The sequence below is a fragment of the Phalangium opilio genome, unplaced genomic scaffold (assembly GCF_054372755.1).
Source record: "Phalangium opilio isolate 3A_F unplaced genomic scaffold, DU_Popi_V2 ptg000002l_1, whole genome shotgun sequence".
Taxonomy (NCBI): Eukaryota; Metazoa; Arthropoda; class Arachnida; order Opiliones; family Phalangiidae; genus Phalangium; species Phalangium opilio.
The window spans coordinates 9868657-9883231 of NW_028324144.1; the positions used below are offsets into that span (position 1 = coordinate 9868657).

The following is a 14575-nucleotide window of genomic DNA, read 5'->3' on the forward strand; positions in this document are numbered from 1 at the left end:
ACGCAACATATCCTTGATTACTAAAATGCCCAAAACTAAACAATAAATGTAATAAAACTGAGTGTGACAGTTTCGAGGGGGCAAAAACCGGCACACTTACCGCTCCTCTTAAGATAAAGACTCCATGGACACGTGAGCTACCTCGAAAGAACGTTTCTGAAACCGAGGCGTATTCTTGGTTTTATTTCTTCACGTGATATTTGCCCCCTCCTAATCTGAGGGAGTGGGACCCTACGTCCCTTTCTTTACATCCTATGGATACTTCCAAAACTTATAAGGACCGGTAAATGGTTTTTGTCTTTTGTGAGTTTCAGGGAAAGAAACTGTAAAATATATTTACTATAGCAATTTTCGAAGTGTTTGGTATCTCGTCCAATAGATTTTTATGATGTCTTTGGTCGTACTGATTTTCCATATATATAGTGTTGAGATTTTTAACAGTTATGAAACTGTATTTACGTACTGTCTAACAGGCCGCGGTTAAGCAATTTTGCACCTGTGGCCCGAGATAATACTCGCCTCCCTTAAAGCCTGGTTTTCACTGTCCCAAAACGCGGGGAAATCCGCGTGTCGTGCCGTTTTTTCAGAGGTATCTTGCCGCAAATTTTCGCGTTTTTCTGGGCAGCAAGCACGGAATTGGTTTTATATTTTTACGCAGATTTTTGCGGAAACGAAAGTGGTGGCCAATAGGAAAAGACGAATGCGTGACGTCATAGGCTTGGTTTTGGTCAGCTCGCGAGATGTTTTTCCGACGCCATTTTTTTAATTGGAGGCGTTTGTGTTGAGCTAAATTTCTTAAAATGTATAAAGTTAGCGAATTTGTTAAAGGAATAGCGAACTGATTTAAAAATTATCTCAAATCTAAAGAAAACCTTACTTTTGTGAGAGTTTTCCAAAAATATGCTTAATAAATATTTAAATATGAGGGAAAACACAGAAAAAACACTTCAAACAAAACAAATTTGCGGAGAAGATATTTGGCGGGTTTTTCTCATTGCTACGTCACTCACGGCATCTCGCGGAAAAGCCAAGCGCGAGCACCCGAGACTCTTGCCGCGCGAATATGAATAAAATAGGCTTAACGCGGCACTGAGACACTAACAGGCGTCACGTGAGCGACGTCATGAGAGAAATTTTCTCTTTATTACGTCATCAAGCGAAACAAAATTTTAACTAGGCCTTTTCCAAACACAAAACTTTGATTGCAATTTTATAAATTTCTACGAAACCAAATACAAAGGTAAACATATCCTATTAAACTAGATTTTTCAAGGATTTTTATCGTATTTTAAGTTTGTGGATGACGAAAATTATGGCACTAACTCTTTAAAGGGAGGGGGAAGTGGAAAATCAAGTGATTCTTTTACGATTCTTCTACTAATTATAAGACCATTCCGTATAGTGAAACATCCAGGAAATATCTCCGAATGAATTAAAAATAACAATTAGGTTCATATTATATGGATAATTTGAAATTAGCCCCTCCGACCAATCGCGTAACAAAATTCTCGTGGTACGCTCCATGACGAATGAAATTCAGCGCGAGATTTGGTAAAAGTTTCTCGCGATGTGAAAATCGTGGCGCAAGATGTAGAGCGTGCAACGAAAATTTTGTCAACAGGAAGGCAGGGCGTTTTGCGAATAGTCAGAGGTCCTTATTTCAGATTTTCCATAAAATCTGAACATAATTTGAATTTTAAAATCATTCACTATGCAGGCTGATCTAATAATTAGTGGAAAAATTGATAAAAAAATCACTTGAATTTCCTATCCACCCTCCCTTTAAAGACGTTTGCCTTTGTCGTTATTTACATGATAAAAACGAACGTTTTAACAAGAACAATAAATCTAAATATTTGCTATTACAGCATTTTCACCATGACTGGTAAGCCTTGGTCTCTACGAGCTTGCGCTCTTTCATATTACAAGCTTCAGTGAAAACGATTTGCCGCACCAAAATTATACGGAATGTTTTTAAGGATTCCGTGAAATTTGTTCTCTCAGTGAAAACCAGGCTTAAGCTGAAAAAAAAAAAGAACAGCTAGAGGGGAATAGTTTAACTCAATGCGCCCCCAACAAACTTTGGGCCCGGGGGCTAGTGCCATCGTCCCCCCTTAATACGGCTCTGCTCTCAAATCTCAATGATAGACCACCAGAATCGGTGCGAAGCCAGTGCCGGCAAGTTGTAGAGCGTCAGATTCACTTCACAATTTTTTATTTTCTGTAAGTAAAAGAGGACGGTAGGACCACGTGTATACCAAGTTGTGTTTTGATCCTTGGATTCCAAGAACTTCGATTTAATTAAGGTAAGAAGCCAATTATTAGCATATTCAACTATTAGTACACAATCGAGTAATTACAGTAAAAATAGGATATTCAAGTGTGCTTAATATTCAATATGTTGACATTTAAAAAAGGGTCGGTCGGTTTCACTTTATTTTTTTTTAACATTTTATTATTTACTCTAATAAACATTGCAATTAATGTAAAATATTTATAAACTCATTTTACACTATTTGTAAAAATCCCTATATAACGTTACTAGTATATTTAACATTAAATTACCCTAAAAACTAATTTTATCGTGAAACATTGATGATCTTAAATAAACTAGAAATTTAGGATTAAAAGACGGTTTGTTTTTTACACTTAAACTAATTTAAAACATTATTAAAATACCTGACAAGTCGAGAAAATAAAAGATTTTGGGTAAAATAGCGAAAGTTTCGTACAAAAACTTCATTAAACATTATAATCAAAGTAAATTATTGATTTAAACTCATTTTATATATTAGCATTATTTACCACGCTACTAGCTTAATTGCAAACTAATTAAGTATAAATAAAATGATATTAACCGACAACAACCAGTTTTTGGGTAACACTTGGATAATCTTTTTTTAAACTAACAAATTAAGATTAAAATTACACATGTTGTTCCTCCAACCTCTAGTTTTTCCTATTTCACATTTAAATCTACATTAAAATACATGATAAGTGTAAAATTTAAAAGTTGGGTTAAGTGAAAGTTAGGCGAACAACTTGCGATTAAATTTAATCAGTTAACTAAACTCGTTTTATGATCTAAATCAACACTACTGAAATACGCTACAATGTTACGTCGGATTAGGAAAATATGGTCTCGATGAATTGGTCTCGCTGATGTGGTCGCGGGACTAATTGGTCTCGGTACTGGTTGGTCTCCTGACATTTTGGTCTCAGTACTATTTGGTCTAGTGATTTTACGGTCTCGGGACTATTTGGTATCGTGATTATTTGCTTTCGGGACGGTTTGGTCTCGTTATTATTTGGTTACTAATTAGTTGCCACCTTTTCCAAAACAATGGTTCCAATAAGTCGTTGCCACCTTTTCCAAAATATTCTCCAATTAATTAGCTGCCACCTTTTCCAAAATATTCTCCAATTAATTAGCTGCCACCTTTTCGAAAATATTCTCCTATTAATTATCTGCCACCTTTTCCTAAATATTATATTCTCCTATTAATTAGCTGCCACCTTTTCCAAAATATTCTAGTATTAATTAGCTGCCACCTTTTCCAAAATATTCTCCTATTAATTAGTTGCCATCTTTTCCAAAAAATTTCTATTATTGCTAATAAGTTGTTCGTGCTAAGAGGCGATCTTTTAATACTCATATAAATAATCTTCTTACCTCCAAACAAGGTTGGGTTAGGTTAGGTTTGGTTAGATTAGGTTTGGTTACGTTCGGTTAGATTTGGCTGGTTAAAAAAATGCTGAAGGGGTGATATTTTTTTTAAACCGAGACTTTCGTGTCCAGAGACCATGCCCGAGACCCAATTGTACCGGGACCAATTTGTCTCGAGACCAAAGTGTCCCGAGATCCGTTTGCCCCAAGACCCAATTGACTCGAGACCCAATAGTCCTGAGACCAATTTGTCCCTAGACCAAATCGGCCAGACCAAATTGTCGCGGACCGATGTTAGGTTCAACTTAAGTAAGTGTAGGCCAAAACACGAATCTTTTGTGTAAAAACATGGATAACTAACAAATTAAGATTAACTTTACACATGTTGCTCCTCCAACCTTTAATTTTTCTTATTTCACATTTCATTCAACACTAATTAAATACATGAAAAGTGCAAAACTATAAAGTTTGGGTTAAAGTAGTTGAGTGTTCGGGAAGAATCATAAATACCTCTAAATATTGCAATTTCGGATAATTATTTGTTGCAAGTTTTTGCAACTCATATAATAAACTAACTACTACTGCAAGTAAATAAACCGTTATTAAGTAAGCATATTTAACATGAAAATAAAGCAAAACAATGCGTAATAGCAGGAGTTCATAATAACCCCCCTTCGGGGGGGAAGTACGAAACTTGCCATAGAGCTAATGGTAAAAATCGCGAACAACAAGATTTTGTCGTTGCGCATATAAAGGACTAGCCTGTTGATGGACATACAACTTTACAGTAGATTGTAGTAGTATCTATACTCCTTGGTTTTCGTTCCAAAACTTGGCAGGGATCTCCGTCGTTAAGAAAAATGGCGAGTATATGTGGACGCAGAAACACGATGGAATTCTTATATTAAAGATACTGGGAATCAATTTGTCCATACCGTTTTAATTTAACCACGGAATTATCACACATATCACAAGAAAACAATAATGACTATCGTTTAAATGTTTTGTAGAAAACTAGAAACCATCGCAAAGCCAACTTCTTAGCCAAGGCTTAATGTACACCGCGGCTGGCTGCCCGCACCGACAGACATGAGACGCGACTCGCGAGCCATTTTCGCTCCCTAAATCACAAGATAAAAATAGTGCTAACCCGGAATATGGGAAATTAATGCGCGTGGGCGCTAAACATTGGGGTAACTATTTCTTTGGGAGCTAAGCGGTGTATAAATCCGCTGAGCTTTACGGCGAAACTTTGTTGTTACGGGCTTTTTGTCCAGTTTCGTACTTCCCCCCCGAAGGGGGGTTATTATGAACTCCTGGTAATAGCAAAAGTGGATGAGAGGAAAAGTATGAAAATGGCCAAAAGTCGCGAGTCATCAGAGTTTCGCCGTAGTTGACCGTTTTATTGGCGTAGCTATACTGGGACTGTTCACTCCCTTAAAATAGGTCTTGTGTTAATTCGCGGTTACGCGGTTATCGTCGTCTGCTATTGTGTAATCTCGGTAATTAAACTATAGCGCGAGCAGCTTGCGTCGTGATGCGCGTGATCGAGTGGGTTATGATTAAACCAAGGAGCATAAATGTCTGAACTACTTTCAGTTGCGAGTTTGCAACTCCATCAGTCACTATAGTAAACTAAATAGTTATTGGCGAAACTTTGATGTCCGCGTTTTTTAACATAGGCTCTATGGCCATTGTCATACTTTCCCTCTCATCCACATTTGGTAATAGTAATTAATTAAACGAATTTATTAAGATTAAAACTACACGAATTTTTTGTCCTGACTAAATATATTTCTATTTAACACTTAAATTATTTACATTATCCAAAAAAAAAAAAAAAATACGTCAATAGGCTTGAAATACAAAGTTTTGGGTAAAATAGTGAAAGTTAGGCGAATTTTTAAACTCCACTAAACTTTGCGATTAAATTTAGGCCATTTAAAAAGGCGCGAAACATAAAAGATTAGGGTAAAATCGGGTAAAATAGTAAATAGTTTTGTGGAAAATTCATATTATAAAGTAACTTAACGCTAACAAGATACCCTGTTAATATCAACTTAATTAGGTATATTTAACCGGGGATAGATTTAATTTTAGAAGTAGCATAAGGAGATTATCTCTCTCTCTAAGGGCCCAAGCGCATCTATTAGCAAAAACATCTAGTTCTGCTAGATGTGACGTAGATTTTGTAAAGGGGCTCCTTCCGAATTTTTCGTCAAATTAGCGGGAGAGAAAAATAATTTCCAAAATCAGCCACGACCGATATCCTAAGCCGGTCGTGGTCTAGACGCGAGCTCTGAGATAACGCTCCCAAGCGGTTGGGAATCAAACTAAAACAGGCGGGGAGGCGAGTGGCGAGACGCGAGAGAGGAAGGACTGAGGGGAAAAAAATAAGTAAGAGAATTTCCAGAACCCCCCAGCTCTCTCAGACACAAGAGGTAAATTCGCGCTTAGTAAAAATCACGAAGAGCTGTCGTGAGAAATCTTTGAAGGAGGGAAAAATGTTCAATACCGGGTTACTCTGCAGCGAATGCGCTCGGCCTCTGTTTAGGCTATACAATTATTATACCACTTGAGATGAGACGGATGGCTGACCAAATCGGACATACATACATTTCAACCGTAACATAGAATCTTGGGCCCTTAGAGAGAGAGAGATAATGTCCTTATGGAAGTAGGAATGGAGAACGGTTTGTATTTATTTCAGTCCAACTCATAGCCCAGTATAGAGCCCCTCCCTCCAACTCGTAACGAAAAATTTAAATTATCTTATTGGCTCACTTCAACTACGTTTTGATGACGTCGCTGACGGAGACGACGTAATTCCTTTTTACCTCTGTCGCTATGACCCGCCTTTTCTTTCGTACCCCTCCGTCCCATGAAAGGGAGTCCGGGACTTTGACGGGCGCCCAAATTACTCTGTCTCCATTCCTACTTCTTAAATTAAATCTATCCCTGGCATTCCAACCGTCCCACTTTCAATTATCTGCCCTATTACGGGTTTTAAAAAAATCTAGGGAAATTTTAAAAGCAAAAGCAAGTTTGACAGAAAGAATTCGTACCCCTACTTGATATTCAGCGCTCCCCTATAGAAATTGAGGAAATTTAAAAAGACGATCTGTTCATGAAATATTTTACTTTCATTGGTGGTTTAAAAGGGGAGAGGATTATTATTTGTTTATAACAGCTAGCAAGAACGGATTCATGCTGATAAGAACAGAGGTATGGCGAGCCAAAGCGGACAAAATTCGAAATTCGCTCTCCCTCCTTAGATATTTCGCGCTCTCCCTCCTTATAATACCCTCGCTCCCTCTCTTTAAACCTCGCACCCTCCCTTCAAAACCTTCCCTCTCTTTCAAAACCTCGCTCCCTCCCTTCAAAACCTTCCCTCTCTTTCAAAACCTCGCTCTCCCTCTTTTTAATACCCTCGCTCCCTCTCTTTAAACCTCACTCCCTCCCTTAAAAACCTTCCCTCTCTTTCTAAACCTCGCTCTCCCTCCTTATAATACCCTCGCTCCCTCTCTTTAAACCTCGCTCCCTCCCTGCAAAACCTTCCCTCTCTTTCTAAAACTCGCTCCCTCTCTTTAAACCTCGCTCCCTCCCTTCAAAACCTTCCCTCTCTTTCTAAACCTCGCTCTCCCTCCTTATAATACCCTCGCTCTCCCTCTTTATAATACCCTCGCTCCCTCTCTTTAAACCTCGCTCCCTCTCCTTATAAAAGCCTCGCTCTCCTTCCTTATAATACCCTCGCTCCCTCTCCATATAAAAGCCTCGCTCCCTCTCCTTATAAAAGCCTCGCTCTCCCTCCTTATAATACCCTCGCTCCCTCTCCTTATAAAAGCCTCGCTCCCTCTCCTTATAAAAGCCTCGCTCCCTCTCCTTATAAAAGCCTCGCTCCCTCTCCTTATAAAAGCCTCGCTCCCTCTCCTTATAAAAGCCTCGCTCCCCCTCTTTTTAATAGACTCGCTCCCCCTCTTTATAATAGACTCGCTCCCCCTCTTTATAATAGACTCGCTCCCCCTCTTTATAATAGACTCGCTCCCCCTCTTTACAATAGCCGCGCTCTCTCCTCGGAAAAAACGGTCGCTCTCTCCCCTCAGGAAAACGGTCGCTCTCTCCCCTCAAGATAACGGTCGCTCTCTCCCCTCAAGATAACGGTCGCTCTCTCCCCTCAAGATAACGGTCGCTCTCTCCCCTCAAGATAACGGTCGCTCTCTCCCCTCAAGATAACGGTCGCTCTCTCCCCTCAGGAAAACGGTCGCTCTCTCCCCTCAAGATAACGGTCGCTCTCTCCCCTCAAGATAGCGTCCGGCCTTGCTTGTTTTTTATCGTTGCCTTCCACAGTACATTTTTTTGTTGGGATGCGCTATTTTGCAAAGCCATACAGTTGCGGTGAAGATATTCAAACAGCTCGTGCTACTTTGCAGACCGTAGTTCAGGAGACTCATACTGCAGACTCTGTATAGGTTGGAATTATATACAAATTATTACGGATAATTACAGATAATTATAAAATAAAGTGCAAAATAAACTAAAATCTTATTATCCATATTTTTTCATGTAATGACATGCCAATTTTCTGGGTAATTTTAAAATAAAGTGACGTAGCTTATGTTTAAAAAGACAAAGCTCTGGTGCTTAACTATGCAAACTTTAGCTCACACGATTGTCAGATATTGAAGAGGTAATTTCGGAAATTACTCGGGTACAAGCATGCTTGTTGTAGTGTTTTTCGACAGTTATTTAGGCGGTCCAAAACAGTCCGAAAATTAGTGAGTGCACTTTTCGGCAAATAGCAAAATGAATTAATTAATCTTCATTAACAAATTAATTCTAATATCAATTTTGTCTGTAAGTTGTACTCAAGCATTTATTGTGCAACTTTAGAAATAATTGCTTTTGTGTTATGAATTTAATTCACTTTAAGGTATGTTTCCATTTCTCCCCATCTCAGATTTAAAAATCGGATTTTTTCTCCCAATTTTTAAGATTTCCATTTCTCCCAATCAGATTTTTTCTCCCAATTTTTCAGATTTCCATTTCTCCCAATCGGATTTTTTCTCCCAATTTTTCAGATTCCCATTTTCCCCAAAACCACGTTCCTCCCAAAGCTCTTAGATACAGAATTTAGTAAGGTGGAATTGATTAGGTTCGTTGCAGTTGTAATTGATTTACATTAGGTTAGGTTTGGTTGGCATTGATTAAATTTGTTTTGGTTACGTTTAATTGGAATTGATTAAATTACGTTAGGTTTGGTTGTATTATAGTTAATAAGGTTAATTAATTAATTTAGTTTGGAATTGAAAAAATAGGTTAGGTTAGGCCGCTTTCTTATTGGAAATGTTTTCTATACGTTTTTAACTATATTTGGAAAGTCATTATTTTGGTCGAATACATCTTCTTTAGAAAAATATTGCTTCTTTTATAGGGCAGGTTTCGTTAGGTTGGAATTGAAACAATTAATAATGTTGCGCTCACTCAAAAACCAAATTTTTAGGAATTTCGGGAAAAATAACTATTGGTTTTAAACTTTGAAACTTTGGACGACAGTTTAGAAACCTTCATTACACGTCTCTGTAAATTTTCAAGATATTTGAACCGTTGAATCCGAAGAAAACACTTTCAATAAGGGCCGAGCCAACTACTTTATGTCTAATGTTAAAGTCCCATAGAGCAGATCATTTAGCGGGCCGTATCCTAAAAAACTTAATTTACCGGTATATTTCCGTTACATTTTTTCCCAAAATTTTCAAATACCGACGAAAAGGTAACTGAACATAGTTGGATCCTATGAAAAACATTAACATGTACAAAAATGGGCCAAGCCTCGCTTCGTGCCCTCTCCGCCGTAAAAGTTCTGAAATCCCATGTAGAGCCAAGTCTGTCTTTTGTTCTCATTCAATCGCCAATTGAACAATTATGTTATAAATTAAGTCCTATTCCTAATTAATAACCAATATTCTTTGACTCTATCATTATTATACATCATTGTTCGTATCAAAAATATCGTGACTTGGCAATCGCAGATAAGTAATATTAAAAGGAAGTCGAGGGGATATTCACTAAATCGTTGCCGATTTTAAAATAATCGAAGGGATATTCACTAAATCGTTTATGGTCGAGGGGATATGTACAAGTTTATAAGATGAGTCATGCACAACCATATGTACAAATTATATGGTGAGTTATGCATAACCTTATGTACACCTGCGCTTGCCAAGTCACGATATTTTTGATACGAACAAAGATGTATAATAATGATAGAGTCAAAGAATATTGGTTATTAATTAGGAATAGGACTTAATTTATAACATAATTGTTCAATTGGCGATTGAATGAGAACAAAAGACAGACTTGGCTCTACATGGGATCTCAGAACGTTTTACGGCGGAGAGGGCACGAAGCGAGGCTTGGCCCATTTTTGTACATGTTAATGTTTTTCATAGGATCTCACTTCTTTTTGTAGACCCTCTCGTTATACTTCGGTAGTCATATTAAAACAAGACCCTCTCGTGGTACTTCGTTTGCCAATATAATGGCTAACGTTTGTCCATATTTACGCTGAATTACCCCTTTCGACCCGCAGAGAATATGCAATAAAGATTGTACGCGATATCCTAATAAAAGAATGTAGCATCAGTTACGACACATTTCTTTTAAACTACAACTCCTATTAGCTTTAATATATATTTAACTTTCGGTTAACTTTGGACCATTACGTCCTTTCATCAAGAACACACACTATTTCTGTTGAAAAGACGGCAGCGCCATCTAGTTTTAAAATAAAGAACTAAAGAACAATTTTATAAAAATTTCGGGATGTTTTAATTTTTCTGTGCTTTATAAAATAAATGAAAACTAAATCCTGAATTTTAAGTTTCTAACTCCTCTAGAAGTACCTTAGAATTTTGATGATCGGTGAGTGAGTGAGTGAGTGACAAAATAAGGTAAATTTCACCTGCGATATTTCGAAAAGTATATAGGGTAGGAACTTGAAACTTGGAAACTATAGCTACAATTGACATTCCTCGGGGCAAGCAAAATTTCAGGCTTTTACCTTTACCCATCACGAAGTTACAGTGGGCTTAAAAGTGCCACGAGTTGCTTCGAGAAAAGGATGTCAGTGCTCGACTTGGCGTGCTCCCAGATATAAAAATATTCTCCGAGTACGAAGAAAAAACCTGTGTATTACCATAAGTTAATTATCCTCCTCTAAGTACACAAATGCGGGGGTTCGGCTGGGTATCTTCGGCAGGGTAGCGTGACGTCAGAACTTGTGTGGCTCTAAGATCGAAAGAGAGAAAATTCTGTCGAGGTGCAGCCACCGAACGGCCGAGACGGTTACTAAATGTGTGGAGCTATATTTTGGGAGAGTTCACTAGTAGTATTTCTGTTAGTAGTCAAGCTGGCAGGTGAACCTTCCCTCCCGCTATCTCAAAACTTCGTATTTTTATCTCTCGCGTAGGGTATTGGGGGGGAAAGCATTTTTCAAACCGAACCCCAAAATTCTTCTCTCTGGCGAGTTCGAAGCAGGTTTCAGGCCTAAAGCGTAGTAAAGAATATGTAGGAAGCGCTAGCTCATACAGCACAATTTTGTATTAATGTTGAGTTGATACATGTTACGGATAGGGTATAGGGTCATGGATGAAAAAAAACCAACAGGGATAAATCACGGCGGTAAAATGTTTGTTCGAAACGCACCCTCGCGGCCGAAATTATAAGAACCGGAAACATTCAATTTACCGATTCAATCACGGGGTCAAGTCGGTTGTTGTTTCGTCTGCTTTTTGTACCCACGTAATCGTAACCGGGAATGTTTGCTGTTCTCGCGGTTACGGCGAGCTCAGCCGCCCGCGGCTCGGGAATCGGGATACCGCTGATACCTAGCCAAGGCTTAGTGTAGTTTTCGTCGAGTCTACTATAATTCGCAGAGCTATTTTTCTGTTGGAATTAGGGAACTACTATAAATATTGAGTATAGTGTCTGAAATATTCTTTAGTTAAAACTATTCACAATACGAAAGATTATTTGGGAGTTAAGGCACGAAGATCTTATCAATCTGGGTAGCTTTTGCTTGGACTTTTTAAGACGCCGTGTATCTGTTTTTTACGAGGAATGTTTTCTGTTCTCGCGGTTACGGCGAGCTCAGCCGCCGGCGGCTCTGGAATCGGGATTCCGCTGATACCTAGTCAAGGCTTAGTATAGTTTTCAAGTCTACTATTATTCGCAGAGCTAATTTTCTGTTGAAATTAAAAAAAAAACTTATAATATTTAGTTGAAGACTTTAAATGACTCGAAAAGTTTCGAAACTTTAGCTTTAAAACGTTGAATATAACGTATGCAAGTTACCAACCCTAACAAATCATACGAAGATTCTCAAACGTCTAAAGTTGGAATCGACATTTTTAAATAAAAGTTCCCGAGGTTACCACGAGATGGCAAAATTTCTATGAATCTACTTCCGAATTTGAATCGGTATATGAGCTAAAAAAATAAAATCGAAATCAAATCTGACAGCCTTGTTGGTAACAAACGTGTTTCCCTCTTAGTAATGTAAAGTCTACGAGTTTGATTTATCCCTGTTAGTTTTTTTTCATCCATGATAGGGTCTTTGTAAAGGAATCCAGACAGACACTATTGCCATAGGAAGCATAGCGTTTTGTGTACTTAGAGGAGGATAATTAACTTATGGTATTACCAAAAGTATAAAGATATTAGAACAAAAAGTACAGTTCGTACAATCTTAATTGCGAGAGGGTAGACACTTCATTTTTTTGTGTAACCCTGAGTTCGAATTTTGCTGAGTTCGCAAGAGATCTTCTGAATACGAGAGAGTTCTATTGAATTCGGAAGAGTTTCTTGCGAGTTCTATTGAATTCGGAAGAGTTTCTTGCGAGTTCTATTGAATTCCAAAGAGTTTCTTGCGAGTTCTAATCCGCGCCACTTGCGGACGGTCTGAAAACTACTCCCATTGAGTCTAGGGCGCCATACACGGGTTTGCAGAATCACCGCCAGGGCTCGAGCGCCGCGCCATCTGACGGAAATTTTATAATAATGAATTCCAACCAAATCTAACCTTATTTATTCACTTACCACCAAACCTGACCTAACCGAATTTAATCAATTTAAAAAAAAACCTGACCTAACCTAATTTAATCAATTTCAACCAAACCTAACCTGAATTTATTTATTCAAACCCAGTGAAACATTACTTCAATAAATCAAATCCAGCCAAATCAAACCAATACTAATCTAATTTGTTCAATTCCAACCAAACATAACCAAATCTACTTTAATCAATGCCAACCAAATCCAACCTTTTCAAATTTAATCAATTCCGACCAAATCTAACCTAATTTAATCAATTACAACCAAACATAGCCTAAAGTAATCAATTACAACTGCAACGAACCTAATCAATTCCACCTTACTAAATTCTGTATCTAAGAGCTTTGGGAGGAACGTGGTTTCGGGGAAAATGGGAATCTGAAAAATTGGGAGAAAAAATCCGATTGGGAAATCTGAGCGAGGATGCCCATTTCCGCACAATTTTCGAGAATCATAGCCCAATTCCGCACACTTTTTATAACCCATTTCTACATTAAAATTTTAGTTCACCATCTTTTACCATAACCCATTCCCACACAGTTAGGTTCTGTTTGGTTCGGTTAGGTTTTGGCTAGGTTAGGTTAGGTTCTGTTTGGTTCGGTTAGGTTAGGTTAGGTTCTGTTTGGTTCGGTTAGGTTTTGGCTAGGTTAGGTTCGGTTCGTTTAGGGTTGGATTCGGTTTGGTTCGGCTTCGGTTGGGGTTAGGTTCGATTAGGGTTAGGTTTGGTTCGGTTCGGTTACGGTTAGGTTAGGTTTGGTTCGGTTGGGGTTAGGGTTCGGTTTGGTTCGGGTTCGGTTGGGGTTAGGGTTCGGTTTGGTTCGGGTTCGGTTGGGGTTAGGGTTCGGTTTGGTTCGGGTTCGGTTGGGGTTAGGGTTCGGTTTGGTTCGGGTTCGGTTGGGGTTAGGGTTCGGTTTGGTTCGGGTTCGGTTGGGGTTAGGGTTCGGTTTGGTTCAGTTAGGTCATGCTACAGTAGAGGTATCCTATTAAACTTGTGATTTGACCATTGCAATATCACTATCTATAAAGAAAAGTGTATTGATAGACGTTAGCATTAAATTAAGTGTGTTTTTGTTAAAAAAATAGAAGTAAAAGGAGCATTTTTTAAATACCGTTTGTAAAATCTGTATCAAAATTAAATCTATCGTTGAATAGTATCGAAAATTTTATAATCATAAAACCTCATATTTTTCCTATTTACGTTCCAATGAGTCAGCAGCCCAAGCTTAAGGTTTCTAAAAGAAAGTAAAAATGGTTTTTTTTTTGTTTTTTTTTATTAAACTGTGCGGAAATGGGTTATGAAAAATTGTGCGGAAACGGGCTATGGGTTTTTAAGGTGTGAAAAATAAAACTGTGCGGAAATGGGCAACCACCAATCTGAGATGGGGAGAAATGGAAACATACCTTAAAGTTAATTAAATTCATAACACAAAAGCAATTATTTCTAAAGTTGCACAATAAATGCTTGAGTACAACTTACAGACAAAATTGATATTAGAATTAATTTGTTAATGAAGATTAATTAATTCATTTTGCAATTTGCCAAAAAGTGCACTCACTAATTTTCGGACTGTTTTGGACCGCCTAAATGACTGTCGAAAAACAACTACAACAAGCATGCTTGTACCCGAGTAATTTCCGAAATTACCTCTTCAATATCTGACAATCGTGTGAGCTAACGTTTGCATAGTTAAGCACCAGAGCTTTGTCTTTTTAAACATAAGCTACTTCACTTTATTTTAAAATTACCCAGAAAATTGGCATGTCATTACATGAAAAAATATGGATAATAAGATTTTA

At 37.9% G+C, this 14575-nt stretch overlaps 1 protein-coding gene across 1 annotated transcript in view; it reads left to right on the forward strand.

Annotated features, from left to right (window-relative positions):
- Positions 1-2138: 2138 nt before the first annotated feature.
- Positions 2139-14575, forward strand: part of LOC149718738 (DNA (cytosine-5)-methyltransferase 3B-like) — an 81007-nt gene continuing 68570 nt past the window's right edge. Inside the window, exon 1 of the mRNA XM_089852159.1 lies at positions 2139-2306. The gene's annotated coding sequence lies outside the window, so the exon portion shown is untranslated. The remainder of the gene's footprint in view (positions 2307-14575) is intronic.